We start from the raw sequence: 17649 nt of genomic DNA, 5'->3' as shown, positions 1-17649 counted from the left end.
TTATTCTTTTTAACCCGGGCAACGCAGGGTATTTCTGCTAGTATATATATATATATATATATATATATATATATATATATATAAATATATATATATATATATATATATATATATATATATGTATATATACCATTAGAAGTACTGAGGTAGAATTAAGAATTAAGAGGAATGAAATCATTAGTCCTCTTAATGCTACCTCAGTTCATCTAATTGTATATATTTATCGTTACTATTCATAAAAAATGGCGTTATTTTTTTGATTTGCAATGTGCATTTTCGCATTTTTTCTTCTCGCTTTCCTTTTATATTTTTCACGCATAGTTTCTATTTTCATTTTGAAACATATTTCTATTACATGTACATAGATTATGAGAGGTAATGGTATCAAGAAGACCCAAAGTTATCACGTAATGCTGAGTAACTGCTTTGGACAGACTATAGTTAAGCTCTAGGTTCGGTGATTATGCAAATGAGGAGTCCAACCTAAGTCATTTATTAGCATGCATATATATATATATATATATATATATATATAAACAATTAACAGAATGCAATAAAAATCCAAGGCTGTGAAAGATTTCAGAACATTTATGAAGAGAAGGTCTTACAGCTGTTTCCGGGATATCTTATATAACCCTTAATCGGAGATGGTGCGAGAAAATGCTTAACCAACAGCTGTAAGAACTTCTCTTCATAAATGTTCTCAAATCTTTTTCACAGCCTTGGATTTTTATCTCATTCTGTTAATTTATATATATATATATATATATGTGTGTGTGTGTGTGTGAGTGTGTGTGTGTGTGTGTGTGTGTGTGTGTGTGTACACGTTGTAAGTATATAGATGTAGTTATAACATAGGCTTACGAAGGAAATAGTAATACTGAAGCTGCGAAATTCCTCAATCTAAATTACCTCAGTAATCAGTAGGTATTTTGCTTGTGACGTTCTAATATTTGGATAATTCTTTTAATTCTGCATGTGAAAGAGACAAATTTACTGTACATAATTTCAGTGCCTTTCTTTTATGTCGCAGATACAACTGCAGAAGATGACAGTGACGATGACGACGACGATGATGACAATGACAACGGTGAGGGTACGTTAGGATGCGATATAAGAATATAGCAATTTACGACTTCACCTTCGTCACCTATACCAACCGTGAACAGTACCACACGCAGCAACTACTATTCTATTTATTTTAGAATTCCACTAAAAATTATTTATTTTAGAATTCCACTAAAAATTATTTATTTTAGAATTCCACCAAAAATTGTTTATTTTAGAATTCCACTAAAAATTATTTATTTTAGAATTCCACCAAAAATTGTTTATTTTAGAATTCCACTAAAAATTATTTATTTTAGAATTCCACTAAAAAGAAAATTGTTTAAAAGCAAGATATTTTCCAGCTCCCCTCATCATCATTATATATAGTTCAAAACCTTGTCTTTTATAAAATATTCTTATTTGCAGGTGATGATAATCCTAGACATAGAGATGAGGTAAGAAAATACAATATCCAACTGTTCAATATCTGAACACTTTCATATTACTTTCAAGAGTAGTCAACAAATACAAATGAAATTTACCAGAACACCATAGACAATTCTAGATAGAAGTCGACCTTCAAAATGGCTTTATCTAATATAAATACTGCCTTATTCTGTGTATGTATCTGTATGTGTATCCGTATATATGTTTATGTATACTCTTCAACGGAGATGTGCGTGAAATGGGTATCATGGAATATATTAATACCAGCATATTATTTATTTATCTATATAACATTTGCAGATAAACAGATTGCCAATATTTACTCACCTTCACCGGAACAAAGTTGATCATCAATGAAATACTAGTTGATTATTTTTGGAGAAAGCGCACTGGATTGATTATATGTAGCGCGTTACTCGACTGATTCATATATATATATATATTACCCGAGACGATTTCTTATGTAATTAACTACCACTAATTATTTTACATGTTTTTCTCTTTTACATTCGTGTACCTTCTCTGCATTCACCAGCTTTAATTTCAAGTCTATTTTCACATCCAGAGGGCAAGTGCGTTTTCCGAGAATAAAACTTATAATACCATGCAAATGACTACGATAGTTGATAAAATTGAAGAAAACATAAATTATACACACACACACACACACACACATATATATATATATATATATATATATATATATATATATGAGAGTTTACATTTGTTGACTTAAAGTACGGAAAGTACAACTGTATGTACTCACTTTGGCTTACCACTAAAAAGCAGTTTTGAAGCTGCTTATTGAAGACGCCGAGAAGTCGTTTGTTCTTGAACAGGTAGATATATATTAAAAAGTCAAAACATAGGCATCACTTTAGAGTATTTAATTTACGGTTCAAACTGTGCGAAATTGTTATAGTAAATATGCAAAGCTTCTCATTACTTTTCCTAGATTATTGTCTTTTGTCTGAATGTCTTCCATTCTTCACTTTATTCTAAACAGTAGAACTATCAACTTGTATCATCTTTTAACATGGATTTCTTATGATATTTCAAAATGAATCTGCTTAGAATGATTTTACTAGAGATCCCTTTAACTTTTGGTAGTGGATCTACCGACCAGTAACGGCTTTTAATTTGCAGACTCCTTAGTTCCTCAAAGATCTGGTTACTAATAATATTCTGGAATAAGATTATTCATTGTTTCTCTCTGACGGAATGACTGATGACGAAGTACCTAGCTGACCTGAAAAATGTCATTTCATAATATTAGATCCAGATGCTTAAATAGTATAGAAACGGCTGTAAGACACTTTATTACAAAACCACATCGCATTATAAGTTATATATTAAATGCTTTCAAGTGATATTACCAAGTCTTGCTTTCTCACTCACCGTATCTATGCATGTCTATGCATCTATCTATCTATCTATCTATATATCTATCTATCTATCTATCTATCTATCTATCTATTTATTTATCTATCTATCTATCTATCTATCTATCTATCTATCTATCTATCTATCTATCTATCTATTTATCTATCTATCTATCTATCTGTCTGTCTGCCTATCTGTCTGTCTATCTACCTATCGATCTATCTATATTTATATAAATATAATTATATATACATATATATATATATATACACATACATTAACATATATACATACCCCCCCCACACACACACACACATACATGCAATTTACATATATGCCCGTTTATTTTTGAGTGTTTCCATGTGTCTATGTCCCTGCGTATATATGTTGGCATATACAATGTTTTAGCATGAAATTTGAATATATATTTTATGTACATACACACACACGCATATACATATACACGCGTATATGTGCATTTGTCTATGTGTTGGTACAGAGAGAGATAAAAAACATGAACATGATATCGGCGTCACATATCTTTCAAAAATGGACTGTTAATTATGACATTATGACAGAGTGCATTTGACGTTGCATGAATTTGCAGTATCTATTTTGGAAATGTAATCACACCTATTTAATATTCCCATCTTTGGGCTAAAGTAATAAATAATTTTGATGATGGCACTATACATCTACTGAAAATGTTGACATAGTACGCCTTTTGACAGGTAACCAATTAATTCTAAAAATATCAATGTTTCTATGTTTAACTTCCAAATACCGAAACAATGTAATGCAATTGCGTATATAGTTAATGTGTGGTGAAATAATGTATGTCTATGTAAAAGTTGCATGTATATATATTGAGTTTATAACATGTTCCATTTATGCACGGAGAGGTTACGACAAACTTTCACCTTTCTGAGTGCTGTTTATTCTCGCCAGCATATCGATTCCTGACATGGTAGCTATAAATTTTGATACGCCGAAAAATGTGGCGTCGGCTTAATTATGTTATTAGAAGTTTCCTTCTCATCACGGGGTTCCGTATCTTCGACAAAATCCTCCTGTACGAAATATTCCGCTTCCTTTCTACTATAGACTCGAGCGTAGAACGAATTTCAGAATAATGTACGGTTAATGGAAATCATTCTATATATATATATATATATATATATATATATATATATATATATATATATATATATATATATATATATATAATCATTATATATATACACACACACACACACACACACACACACACACAGAGTTATATATATATATATATATATACACACACACACACGCACACACAGTTATATATATAGATGGATTTCGATAGATAGACAGATATACTTACATATGTAAATGTGTGTGTATATATATATATATATATATATATATATATATATATATATATATATATATATATATATATATGTATGTATATGTAAACATACGTGTTTATATAGGAGGTGTAGTCAAAATATATACGACCTTGAGCTTTTTGCACAAAATGATATTGCCCGTTGTGACGCGTTGAGTACAGACGTGAAGAGTGTGCTATGCGATTTTTATTTTTGACACAAGATGACTGAACAAATTGAGCAAAAATACTGCGTCAAATTCTGCCAAAAAGTTAGTGATACGCAAGCCCAGAATATCGAGAAGATTCAGAAGGCTTTGGAGTTGATGCTATGGAAAAAAAACACAAATAAAAAAGTGGTACGACCGGTTCAAAGATGGCCATACCTCGGTGGACAGTGAGCCATTGTAATTACTACTGAGGTAAGTACGTCTGATGCAGGTTAACGAATAAAGAAAATCCATGTATGACCATCACGTGTATGTCTGATAGTGTTTTAATATGACTACGTTATTGAATGCATCTTATGGATTGATATGATGGGATTTTAACTGGTGCTTCTCGTATACTGTACAACTACACAGAGGTTCACCTTTTGACATAATAAACTGTATGTGTATGTGTGCAATATGAGGGCTTATAATGTTTGTGGTCAAGACGTTCAATTTTACTCCATGTGCTTTGAGTTTCAATTCCACACTGGTAAAATGTATCCCAGTATCTTCTTGAATATACCAAACCAATGGCTGTCCAGTGTAGTATACCGTTGTTTATCAACGGGAAGCTCTCTCTCTCTCTCTCTCTCTCTCTCTCTCTCTCTCTCTCTCTCTCTTTCTCTGTTCCTCTCTTTCACAGTTTTTCTCCTATCGATCAGTTCGCCTGTTTCTCTCTCTCCCTAACACACACACACATTATACATATATATGTATATATGTATATCTGTGTGGGTGGGTGTTGTGTGTGTGTGTGTGTGTGTGGTGTGTGTGTGTGTGTGTGTGTGTGTGTGTGTGTGTGTGTGTGTGTGTGTGTGTGTTTACATGCGTGTTTTTTTATTTCATTTCTCAGCTCATGACACGACACTGTTATGTTTGCTTTCCCAAAGTAGATTTGCTACAAAAGGAGACTGATATTGTACGGCCATTTTTTAAAGAAAATTTTCACATGGATCGATCTAGTCGTCTACTCACGTCAAAGTGCATCTGCAGTCCATTGAATTAAAGCAGTAAATAAACAGAAGAATATAAGAATCACTGTATCTTGTTCTGATACTACAGTTTCTTTCTGCCCAATTTCTACTTAATATACCTTCTTGTGTGTCAAATATTGCTACAGTATCTTTACAATATTTAGAAATCCTCCTGTTTAGCTTGTCCTAAAGATAAGATACGGTCGGCTCATTGGCTTCAAATTTGTAATCAATGATTATATACAAATATGACTCTCAACTAATTTGATATGCCTTCATACTAATTAGTATATATATTTGTAATTTACTTGTTGCGAAAGTGTATATCCTGATTGCAAGATATCAATATTTCAAACACTATATTGTTCTTCAACGAATTCAATTATGTTAAGAAGCTATTAATTAGATATATTTAGTTGAATATCTAAATATTTGAGAGAATCTATTGAAATCTTATTTTTTGTTGTTGGTCATTTTATTAGTATTATGATTTTATTATTCTTATTATTATCACAACTTATATTGCTGGGTATGATGGAAAGTGTCAGCTGTCCACAGCTGGTCATGCTTCAAGAATCCTGCGAAGAATTCTTGCAGTTCCAAGCAATGCTGATTTTTGCAGTTGTTCTACTTTTACACTTGCACAGATCATTGTCAGCCATGTTGGTAACTAATTGCTGATACTTCCAAGTGCACCAGTTACGTCTACTCTCTTCATTCACTACAAACTTCATATTTCCCACTTTAAATCGTCATAATTGTTTGTTGTTTTTCGTCATCATTCGCATTAATCCTGTTCTCACCGAGGCATACTTCGTCGATTATCACACATGTTCTTTCTTTTTTCTTTCTTTTTTATTCACCACAAAAATGTCCGGTTTTTATGTCTGGTCAGGTGATCGCTCCTGATCATTGCATCCCACTTTCCGTGACGCCTTCTGTGACTTTCTTGTACCAGGTCTTTGCCCTTTGTAGGCCGTGATTTCTGGGGGGGGGATCATTTTTTGGCATAAAAAATGTAAAACATGTGTACGTTCACTCTAGGGTGGGGGGTACCATGTATTATCATTGTCATTCAAGTAGTGCAATCTAGCTGGTTAATCTCCGCTTTTGTCCATTTCAGGATGGGTGCGCTATAGCGGACTACAACAACAGCGGTATTTTGTCTGCATTTACGTTCTAAGTTTTAATTCCACCGAGCTCGACTTTGCCTTTCATTCTTTCAAGGTCGATAAATTAAGGACCTGTTACGCACTGAGGTCATTGTATTCGATTAGAGACTTTCCTCTCTGGGCAATCTCTCATCAACTTCTTCAAGTATCACCTGAAGAGGAAGGTGAGAGTAGAAAGGGAAGTCTTGTCTAGTGAATGATTCAATGAAAGATGGGTGAATGTAGCAAGGATGGCACGTGTGAATGACGGAGCCACCTTGAGCATAACACTATAAAGGAGTAAAAAAAAAATCCAGAAAAGAAACAAAAAGGCAAAAGAGAGTTACTTACTGTTATAGTATCTTCAATAACAATGACAATATTGACCAAGGTTACCGTGGTCTTTTCCGTTGACTTTTCTTTCCACGGCTAAACCTAAACTGTCCTCCCCTTTTTACACGAGAACATTACTGTGATACACGATCCCTATTGATCGCTATTTTTATTTTCTCGATCCCTTTTGATCGAACTCTCCCCTTTTTTTCCTTCCTACGATCCCTTTTGATCAACACCCCCTACTTTTTCTCCATCCCCCTCCCAAAAAGAAAAGCTCTACATTGTATTTGTCCCATCTTTGTTGAGCCCTGTATGGCTAATAAAAGAAATGTATTATTATTATTATTATTATTATTAATAATAATAATAATAATAATAATAATAATAATAATAATAATGATAATAATAAAAATAATAATAATAATAATAATAATAATAATAATAATAATAATAATAATAATAATAATAATAATGATGATAATGATAATAATAATGCGGAGGTGAGCTGGCCGGATCATTAGCACGTCGGGTAAAATACTTAGCGGAATTTCGTTTGCCGCTACGCTCAGAGTTCAAATTCCGCCGAGGTCGACTTTTATCCTTTCAGGGTGGATGAAATAAGTTCCAATTACGCACTAGGGTCGATATAATCGATTAACTCCCTTTACCCAAAATTTCCAGGCCTTGTGCCGAAAGTAGAAACAATGATAATAATAATTATAAAAATAATAATAATAATAATTATTATTATTATTATTGTTGTTGTTATTATTATTATTATCCCTTCGTAACACAGTGTAGGTAAAAAATGCACCGGAGTCTTTAGTCATCTGTCAGGTCACAACAAGGACCTCAGACAGCTAATACTTCCCTTAAGATGTGCGCTGTGCCCAATAACGTTGCTTTATTATTGTTATTACGCTAGTGCATGCTAATTAGGTTAGGAGGTATTGTATCTTGATATTTTGCAACAACAGGTCTGAAATCTCTAGAATCTTCCTTATGATTCTTGTAGAATATAGGTTGGTAATTTTCTTCAAATCCAACTGGCAATGCGAGTTTCAAATCAGATGTGTTTCAGTCTTTTAGGTAGCCTTTTGGATGTTGTGCCAAGAGCACAAATTACTACAGGAACAATTACTGTATTGTACAGCCTCCCCAACTCTCTGGCTAAATCCTGAGATTCCTCACTTTTTTCCAATTTCTTTTGTATCAACTGTATTTTCCTAAAGATTTTCAAAATCAATTTCTTCCTCTATGATCATATCTAGTCTTCTTGCTTCAGTACTGTATGGAGAAGTGCCACAAAATCCTGTAATAACCATTTTCTCTCACACGGTTTAGTACGTGTTCACACCACTTTTTCTGTAATTTCGAAGACACACTCGGCTAACATCCCAATGCACTATTCCGCCCATACGGTTATGCCTGAACTTATACCACTTTTGTTCTAGTATTCTGCACTCACTCAAAATGTGGTTGGTACTTTCGTCTCCTTTACTGCAGATTCCATATTTGGTGTGTGACTGAATTGTGTCGATCTCTGAATTTATCAGATTTCTTTTATGGACTTGTACGTGGGCGGATATACTTAGAGTTTTTATTTTTATTATTATTACTATTAAGATTTATTAGTCTTAATTTTATCATGTGCTTTCATTGCACTACCGAGCGCAAATCTTTTTGCCTTGGTCATGCGCTATGGTTTATTGCCGTGCTCATAATTGTCATTGCATTGAAAGTGCTTTAAGTAGGTTTGTGTGGTGTCTATTGGTGCTGTTTTCAGTATGTTATATACATTCGTAAGTCCTGGTGCTTTGGTTTTGTATTTGTCTGAATGTTTTTTAATCATACCTAATGCACCTATTATTATAGGGATTGTTTCTGATTTCAGGCTCCATATTCGAGGTACCTCTATTTCCAGATCTTTGTAGCTTGAAAGTTTCAGCAGCAGAATCGTTAGCTTGTCGGGTAAAATGCTTAGCGGTATTTAGTCCGTATTGTTGCTTCTAAATAGAGTAGTAGAGTACCTCACCTCCAGCAATTTCCTCATTTTCAACTCGTTCTTTTGAGTCTCCTAATCTTCCTAATATTATTTCTCCTTATCAGATTTCTTTTTGTCCTTTACTGTTTTCTTCTTCTTCTTCTTCTTCTTCTTCTTCCTCGTTTCATTTCCCCTTACCGGATAAGTCTTCATTACATGTCGCTAGGTATGATTTCATTTAATTTCAAACGTCCACAGTTTTCTGAGTCGTCACCATCAGTATGGTTGCAAGCAATTTTGTAACTGTAACCCCTGTATCATTAAATTATGTATAACAGTTGGCTTATTGACGAAGCCATTCGTATGGTTTACATGTATGATTTTCTAGTAGTTGTGAAATACACCTCTTGTAAGAATATACTACGACTACGTAGTGGAACAGATTAAATAGAAATTGATTAACAAAATATAAATACAATGTTTCACTTGTTTTTATATATCACATAAATCTTCCTAAATATTATGTTGCATACAACCAACATCAAAGTTTTAGTTTACAATAATAATCAAAGTGATTAGATCAATCTGAAATAAATCGTTTGATAAAATAGCCAATTTTTTAAAAATTCATCTGGAAAAACAAGATTACGTTATGTGTTATCTATAGTCGAAATAATAATAAACATACTTTATTCACATCTCTGTAGGCGCAGGCGTGTCAGTGTGGTAAGAAGTTTGCTTTCTAACACATGATTCCGGGTTCACTCTCACTGGGTAGCACCTTGATCAAGTGTCTGTTTAGTGTAAATTGAATGAAGCCTTTTATATATATATATATATATGGTCATTTTTTTTTTTGTCAAAAAGCAAAATGACCATCCCTAAGTACAACAATATCTGTTTCAACAAACGATTTCACCTCAGGAATCTTGGAAAACGAATGGTATCGTGGATAAGAATAATACTGCTCATAGCTTAGTTATAGAGAGAAACTAACATTGAAATGTAATGTAAAATTTACCCTGAATATCTAAGGATAAAAGTCAAGAATATAATAAACCACCACCACAACAATAACAACATCAGCAACAACATAATAATAACAATGATAATAATGATCATAAGGAAAGCTCGGAGTGGCTAACAAAGGCTGCAAAACAACTTGAAACTGCACCAAGACAAAAGGACATCAAAATTAATCGATATACATACAGTGAGACAACAGTTAAAAACAATAACAAATGGAAAGTATCAGGTTCGGAAGGAGTAGAAGGCTGTTGGCTGAAGAACTTTACACATTTGCATGAAAGATCACTGTGGAACTGAATGATTACCTGCAACATAGTCACGCCCCTGCTTGGAAAACAAATGGATGAACGTTGCTCACTTAAGGATGTGCGTAATCCTTAATGTCAGATTGTTATAACGGCCACTTCGGTATAGCATTATAGTTATTAAACAAGTAAGACAACGACTATCTAAGAACATCTACTTCGTACTCCCTCCCTATACTGTCTGAGATCACATTATTTATAGCGCCTAGCATATATCTCTCGTCGCGTGGGAGGGGTGTACCATTATTACTATTTTCACCCACAACATCTCCCCTTTTTAAGTTTTCTATTTGTTGTTTTATTTCTTTTATTAGCAATAGTTTTTATCTCACCCCACCTTCCTTTTTTGAGTTTTATTATATTCATTATTTAGTTACACACTTAATATTTTTTTTCGTTTGGCATCCACTTTCAGGAACTCCGCACAGTTTCTTATTCTTACGATTGTGCGTCTCGGTCCAATCAACTGTGGTGGCGTTGGTACCTGAAAACCATCACATAAACATTCCATTGGTTCTTCCATTCTTTTGGGTTCGCTCTCAATGAATCTTTTTCTCAGTTAGTTCATGTGTTTTTATATACGCCTTTTGTATTTTTAGCAAGTATAGCAGTTTTTCATGCGTTTGGTAATCACGACATCTTCCAAGCTCTGTATTCCGTTCCAATGTTTGCCCTCACAAATACATTTTCACTAATTTTGGAAAATCTTGTTCTATTTTCCATTGCAATTTTTATTTTCTTGCCGGGTAGTAAATTGTCGAAGAATGATTTTACTTTCCTTACAAACATTAGTTTTGCTGGTGACATACCTGGTGGTGTATTTGAATTTGGTGTCACACAGTATATTCTTAAGAATTGTTGTAGAGCTACCTCATCCGTGAATTCCTTATCAGACTTTCTTAGGGTCCTCTTGAATGTATCGACAAAGCGTTCTCCCTGTCTGTTAGATCTGGGATGGTATGGCACCGTAGTTACATGTTCTGCTGTGAACATTTCACAAAACCTTTTAAATTCAAAAGACACAAATTGCGTTCCATTTGCCAGATTCTATCACGTCTAGGATGCTTAATATCGCAAACAACTCGTTTAAAAAATTTGTCACACTTACATATTTCTAACCATTTAGAGAAACTATCGACTACCTCCACATCCTCCACAGTCTTTCACTAAATTTTCTATTTCTCTATCCATTTGTGGCCAGTACACGTAGCTACGATTTACAGCTTTAATTCTCGAAATACCAGAATGTTCAATACGAAATTTTCGAATGTAGTGTTTCAGGTATCACTAGTCTCTGTGCATACATCAGTATGCCATCACAAATTGAGTATATTTTCACGTTTTACTTTCGTTTCGCACCAATCCTCTACCTATTTACTTTTCTTGTCCACAGTATTCTTTTAATTTCTGTTATGAATTTATCTTTTACCATATTTTCTTTTATGTCTTCTAGGGTTACCGGTAATTCACGGACCATATTCCATATTCAATTGTTTATTTCTCCTTTTGATCTCAATGCTGTGATTACCGTATCTTCGCATAACTCGCAGTGTTTCAGTATCAGTCTGGACAAACAATCAGTATGCCCTAGATATTTTATAAAGTAAATATTCTATCCTTTAGTCATAATTCAATAACGTAGTGCCTCATCGCTGTAGTCTATTTGCTGTGTGTGTTGGTATTACTTTTTTAGAACCGCAAATTGATATTAGTGGGTGATGATTCGTTTGTAGACAGAAACATCTTCCATGAATAAATCTATGGAATTTTTTCATTCTGAATATGATTACTAACGCTTCATTTTCTATCTGACAGTTGTTTCTTTTAGCTGGCAATAACGATTGTGGCGCATGGGTTATGGCCTTTTTATTGTCATCGTCATATTTGTGCAGAGGCAAGCCTCCTACACTGTAATCACATGCATCTGTAGTCAATGTAATATTCAACTTTGGATCAAAATGCGGTAACGATAAGTTTGATGTTAAAATGCTTTTTTAACTCGTCAAATATCTTCAAGGCACTTATCAGTCCAACATTTTGTATATTTCTTTAAAAGATTATTGAGCGGTGCACTTATATTATGTACCCTGGGAATGTAAATTTGATAATAATTTACTAAACCCAAGAATGCTTGTAGCATAGGCACAGCATTCGGTATATTCTTTATCGCAGTTGTTCTGGAAGGAACCAGTTTCCGTCCGTTCTTATTATTCTCAGGCCCAAGTATTCATTTCTTTTCATAAAGGACTCGCATTTTTCTTCTGTTAACTTGAAACCGTATACTCTAATTTTCTTGAATACCTTTTTGACGTGTTCTACATATTGTTCACGTCATTCCCTTTTTATTAGAATATTGTCTACATAGGCGATAGCAAAATTAGAGTCACCCAGCATTGTATCCATCATTATTTACTGAAATATGGAAAGAGTCACTTTTACACCGAGAGAAAGCCGCTTAAATTTAAATAACCCACGGTGTGTATTAATGTTTAATAAGTTTGAGCATTCTTCTCCTATTTTAAGTTTTAAATATACCTCCGAGAGGTATAATTTTGAGAAGAATTTCGCTCCATTCAATTCTGTAAATACTTCTTCAGGACTCGGCAATGTGTAGTCATGTGAGGTTAAGCAATCATTCGAATCTGTTGAAAAATTTGCACAAAGTCCTAGCTTGTTATTTTTCTATTTTACGTAGATCGTACGTACAGCTCAGTCTGAATAGCCCGTCCTCTCGATTACTTCTAAGCTTTCAGGTTTCTCAATGCCCTGTTTTCTTGGTTGATTGCCACGAACAGTACATTTCGTTTAAGCTTAAATACAGGTATTACAATTTGTTTTACTAGAATGTTTGCCGTTCGTGCAACAACCAATTTCCTCCGAGAAAATATCTCTTTTACTCTTTTACTTGTTTCAGTCATTTGACTGTGGCCATGCTGGAGCACCGCCTTTAGTCGAGCAAATAGATCCCAGGACTTATTCTTTGTAAGCCTAGTAGTTATTCTATCGGTGTCTTTCGCCGAACCGCATCGAGAGTACATAATTGCTGAAACGCTCATGTTCCCCTGCTGCTAATTTTCTTAAGACTAAACGCGTTTTCATATGCGCATTTGACAGGAAGGGAGCAGAGAGAACGACCATTTTGAATAACGTACGTGAGTCAAGACTATCGTGGATAACACTATAAGACTCTTTCCTAATTAGGACTATGACTAGAAGTTAGTTTCTTTGAACCAGGATTTACTGGTTATACATTTAGACAGCAAGAAATATCAGGAATGTTCTAAGCACTAGAAAGGCAGCTGAAAACTTGTGGCTACCTAAGGTTACAGCTAGTAACCTGCTACCTACATAAATCTTGCCAGGAATAAGACCGAACCTGAGCCAAAACATAATAATAATAATAATAATAATAATAATAATAATAATAATAATAATAATAATAATAAGAAGAAGAAGAAGAAGAAGAAGAAGAAGAAGAAGAAGAAGAAGAAGAAGAAGAAAAAGAAGAAGAAGAAGAGAAGGAGGAGGAAGAAGAAGAAGAAGAAGAAGAAGAAGAAGAAGAGAAGGAGGAGGAAGAAGAAGAAGAAGGAGGAAGAAGAAGAAGAAGAAGAAGAAGAAAAAGAAGAAGAAGAGAAGGACGAGGAAGAAGAAGAAGAAGAAGAAGAAGAAGAAGAAGAAGAAGAGAAGGAGGAAGAAGAAGAAGCAGAAGAAGAAGAAGAGAAGGAGGAAGAAGAAGAAGAAGAAGAAGAAGGAGGAGGAAGGAGAAGAAGAAGAAGAAGAAGAAGAAGAAGAAGAAGGAGAAGAAAAATTTTAATAAAGCAGACGTTGATCGTCTGTACCTAAGTAGAAGTAATGTGGGCGGAAAGGAATGATGCAACTAAGACTGTTATAAGTCCTCAGCAATAGCAATGAACAAGTACTTCTCTTGTGCAGAGGACTGGATGCTGGAGCTTGCGTGCAAACACAGAAGCAGCAAAAAATCACATTCTATCCTCAAGGAAGCTTACAAATTAGCAAGAGAACACGTCATTAACCCCGAATTAGATGAGACTCTGAAACCACTGCCACTAAACAAGCAAAACGGATCAAACAGACTGCGAAAACATCATCCTGAGTCAATTGTTGTAGGTAAAAATATCACGATCCAGGGTAATCGACCAGACATAGTTATTAAAGACAGAGAAAAAATACTTGTAGACTAATAGATGTAAGTGTTTCCACTCATGAAAATATCTTAAGGAATTTGACAAATTAAATCAATATAAGGACCTGGAAATTGAAATACAAAAGATGTGGCATCTTAAATCAAGAACAGTTCCTGTTATTGTAGGTGCTCTAGGTATGATAAGAAAGAGATGTCAGAAAAATCTAGATGATATCCCAGGAAACTCATATGTGACAAATCCAAAAGATTGTGCTGACAAGTACTACACACATCTTTATAAAAACTCTATCAATTTACATATCTATGTTGTATTACATGAAGTTATTTCACTGCAATCCCTGCCAATTCACCTCCCCAAGCTTTTAGTTATACTATAACATCTCTTATCTTTCACTCGCCCTTGGAAGTTGGGTGTGTCTTGGCTAGTGATTGCAACAAATATGTAGATTAAAAGTAAATAATAATAATAATAATATTGATAATAATAATAATATTAATAATTAATAGTGTAGACCCAAAATGCCGATACTGTGACGATGAAACAGTGGACTACCTAATATCTGGATGCAAGGTTTTAGCACCTGTAGAATACAAATCAAGACATGACAGAGTTGGCCAATATTTAGATTGGGTAATGTGTCGGCATTATAAAACTGCTGACAAATTGTACAAGTACCACGCTGAGGCCGTAATTGAGGAAGAAAATGTAACGATACTCTGGGACCTTCCAACAAAGCTAATAAACGAGATATAGTTATGAAAGACCAAAACAATAAAGTCTGTTGACATGAGCATACCCTGTGACAATAATATCTCGCAAAACAATGATACACTCAGAAAATACGAAAGTTTCCTAATTGAAATCGAAAATATGTGCCATGTGAAGACGCTTACAATAACAGTGATTGTAGGACACTTGGGATGATAAAAAAGGAACTGAAAATTATTTGAGAATGATCCCTGGCTTACCAAACATGCAGGAAGTGCAGGAGATTGTCTTAACTGGTACGTCACACTTACTGAGAAGAGCATTGTCGCTGTGAATGTTCTTTCCCTTTCCCACTTTATTTTCTTTGTTTACTTTATATATTTTTTTTTTATTTTGTCCGTTTTCTCTCTGTCTGTCTTCACCATTTTCTCTATAACATGACTTTATAAATGAAGAATCTGCCGCGTATATTTTAATGGCTTACCGATGTATACAGTCCATTCCTCTGCTCTAGTTTTCAGGAAGATACACGCCAAGAAATGGAAGCAGAACTGAAAGATAATGAAAATAATAATAATAATAATGATAAAGTTAATAGCTCACACACTTCCTTCATAGAAGCAAAACAATATTAGAAATATGACATATATCCGTTAGGGATAGTTACAAATTTAGTAACAGCATCAAAAGACAAAATAAAGTAAAAATTCTGATCTTTTCTGTAGTTGATTTATGGAAATATGTAAATAGTTGATCTTCACTATTGGATTTTCGATCCAACAGTTACTTATAATGAATTCATAATAGGCGCTAGTTTCATACGTCAAAATATTACGAATATTATATAATGTGCATAAAAACTACCTTTGATGCAAAAATATAAGTAGATGTAAACTATTACTGAAAAGACCATCATCATCGATGCGAGTGTACACCCTATAAATAAACAGCGCATCCTTGTAGATGGGAAGGCAACTTTGGGAACCGATCAAAAAATTAGCGAATCTGAATAATTCTTAAAACAAAAGGTCATAACGTTACGCTTAATTCCTCGTTCTCTGAGAGAACTGTACATTTTATCTGTAATTGTGCTACGATTACTTGTAAGTGAGCTGCTCGACATATTTCCTGCGAGAGATAGCAAACAAATATACGTTGTTACATTAGCTTCTTCAAATAAGGAAGGGTACATTACCCAATGCATTCGTATGAGCCATAAACTGGTTGCTACTGAAATCTGTGCTCAATCTCATCTTTAATCTAATAGGACTCCTTCGAGATTAAACAAAAGTAAAGTTTTGCCATCCGTTATTGAATATTTAAACACTGTATTAATTAGGTTGCTTTTCTGCTTTAAAGTTTATAAACTGCAATGTTTGTCTGAAAAAGGAACTTTAAAACTCAGAATTGGAAATCAAACAACAATACTATGTTGCAGCATGATTTGAACAATCGTCTCTGATTTAGATAAAGGTCGAAAAGTTCTGAGCGCATTGTGGTGGGATCGAGACCATCGATCCCCCTACTTCATTGGCACTCATTTCATCGAAACCATATGAACGAAGGGCAAAAAAATCTTCAGTGATATTCAAAGGAATAACATGCAGAGTTGGAGAAACTGATGCGAAACGTATTCTCTGATGAGCTAAAGATTCCGCCGAGTCGTTACCTTTCTATAAGTTATGAAAAGTAACATCATATATCGGTGGTGTTCATATTTCTTTGGTGATTCGACCTTGACTCATGTTAAGTTTGAATTTTTAACATCACAGTAAACATTTGATATCCCATTAAAATCACGTCATTGCATCCACAAATCGATATATATTTTTTTTTCTGATAATATTATTTATATACTGTAAGATGTCAAAATATTTTACTGTATGAATATCAAAAGTTTCTGACACAATTCCACTGCGAACATATACATACACATTCATAAACAGTCATCCTCATATATAGAAAGATAGGTGTACAGACGCACGCACACACACACACACACACACACACACACACACACACACACAGATACACCCATACATATACACACATATACGTGTATAAAATAAACATACATATATACTATTTACAAATATATATATATGATTTAAAGAGAATAAACAAATTCTTTCTGTATTTAGTAACAATAATATCACGAATATATATCATTGCCACAAATATTAGTTTTCGAAATTGCTTCGGGGGTAGCAATAATACAAGATGGAAATATTTGTAGTAATACAATCTAGTCGGAATATAGAAAACTATGTGGTGTTTTTGTTGTTTTCATAGCAATCTTGGACAGAGTAAATTTAGAACAGATATTGACATATTTATACACACAGAAACCTCATTATATAAATCGGGAATATACATGAAATAAATTCGGCAAATAAATGACAGCCTGTTCAAAATTTAATGCATGGTATGTACTTACGTCTGAATGTATAAGCGAATATGGATGCACATTTATGCATATATATATATATATATATATATATATATATATATATATATATATATGTAGTAATG

The 17649-nt window shown here is 33.7% G+C and overlaps 1 protein-coding gene and 1 long non-coding RNA gene across 2 annotated transcripts in view; one reads left to right on the top strand and one right to left on the bottom strand.

Moving 5' to 3' along the window:
- LOC106868231 (dopamine receptor D2) overlaps positions 1-17649 on the top strand; it is a 1508130-nt gene that overhangs the window by 860832 nt on the left and 629649 nt on the right. The gene's annotated exons all lie outside the window — the stretch shown is intronic.
- Positions 7878-12990, bottom strand: LOC149135587 (uncharacterized). Its single transcript, XR_016241793.1, has 3 exons — positions 10244-12990; positions 9598-9703; positions 7878-9221 (listed from the first exon to the last, which is right to left on the bottom strand). It is a non-coding gene; the product is annotated as an uncharacterized LOC149135587 (long non-coding RNA).

This window comes from Octopus bimaculoides, chromosome 5, assembly GCF_046866305.1.
Source record: "Octopus bimaculoides isolate indiv1 chromosome 5, ASM4686630v1, whole genome shotgun sequence".
Classification (NCBI taxonomy): Eukaryota; Metazoa; Mollusca; class Cephalopoda; order Octopoda; family Octopodidae; genus Octopus; species Octopus bimaculoides.
This window is presented reverse-complemented; position numbering and strand designations above follow the sequence as displayed.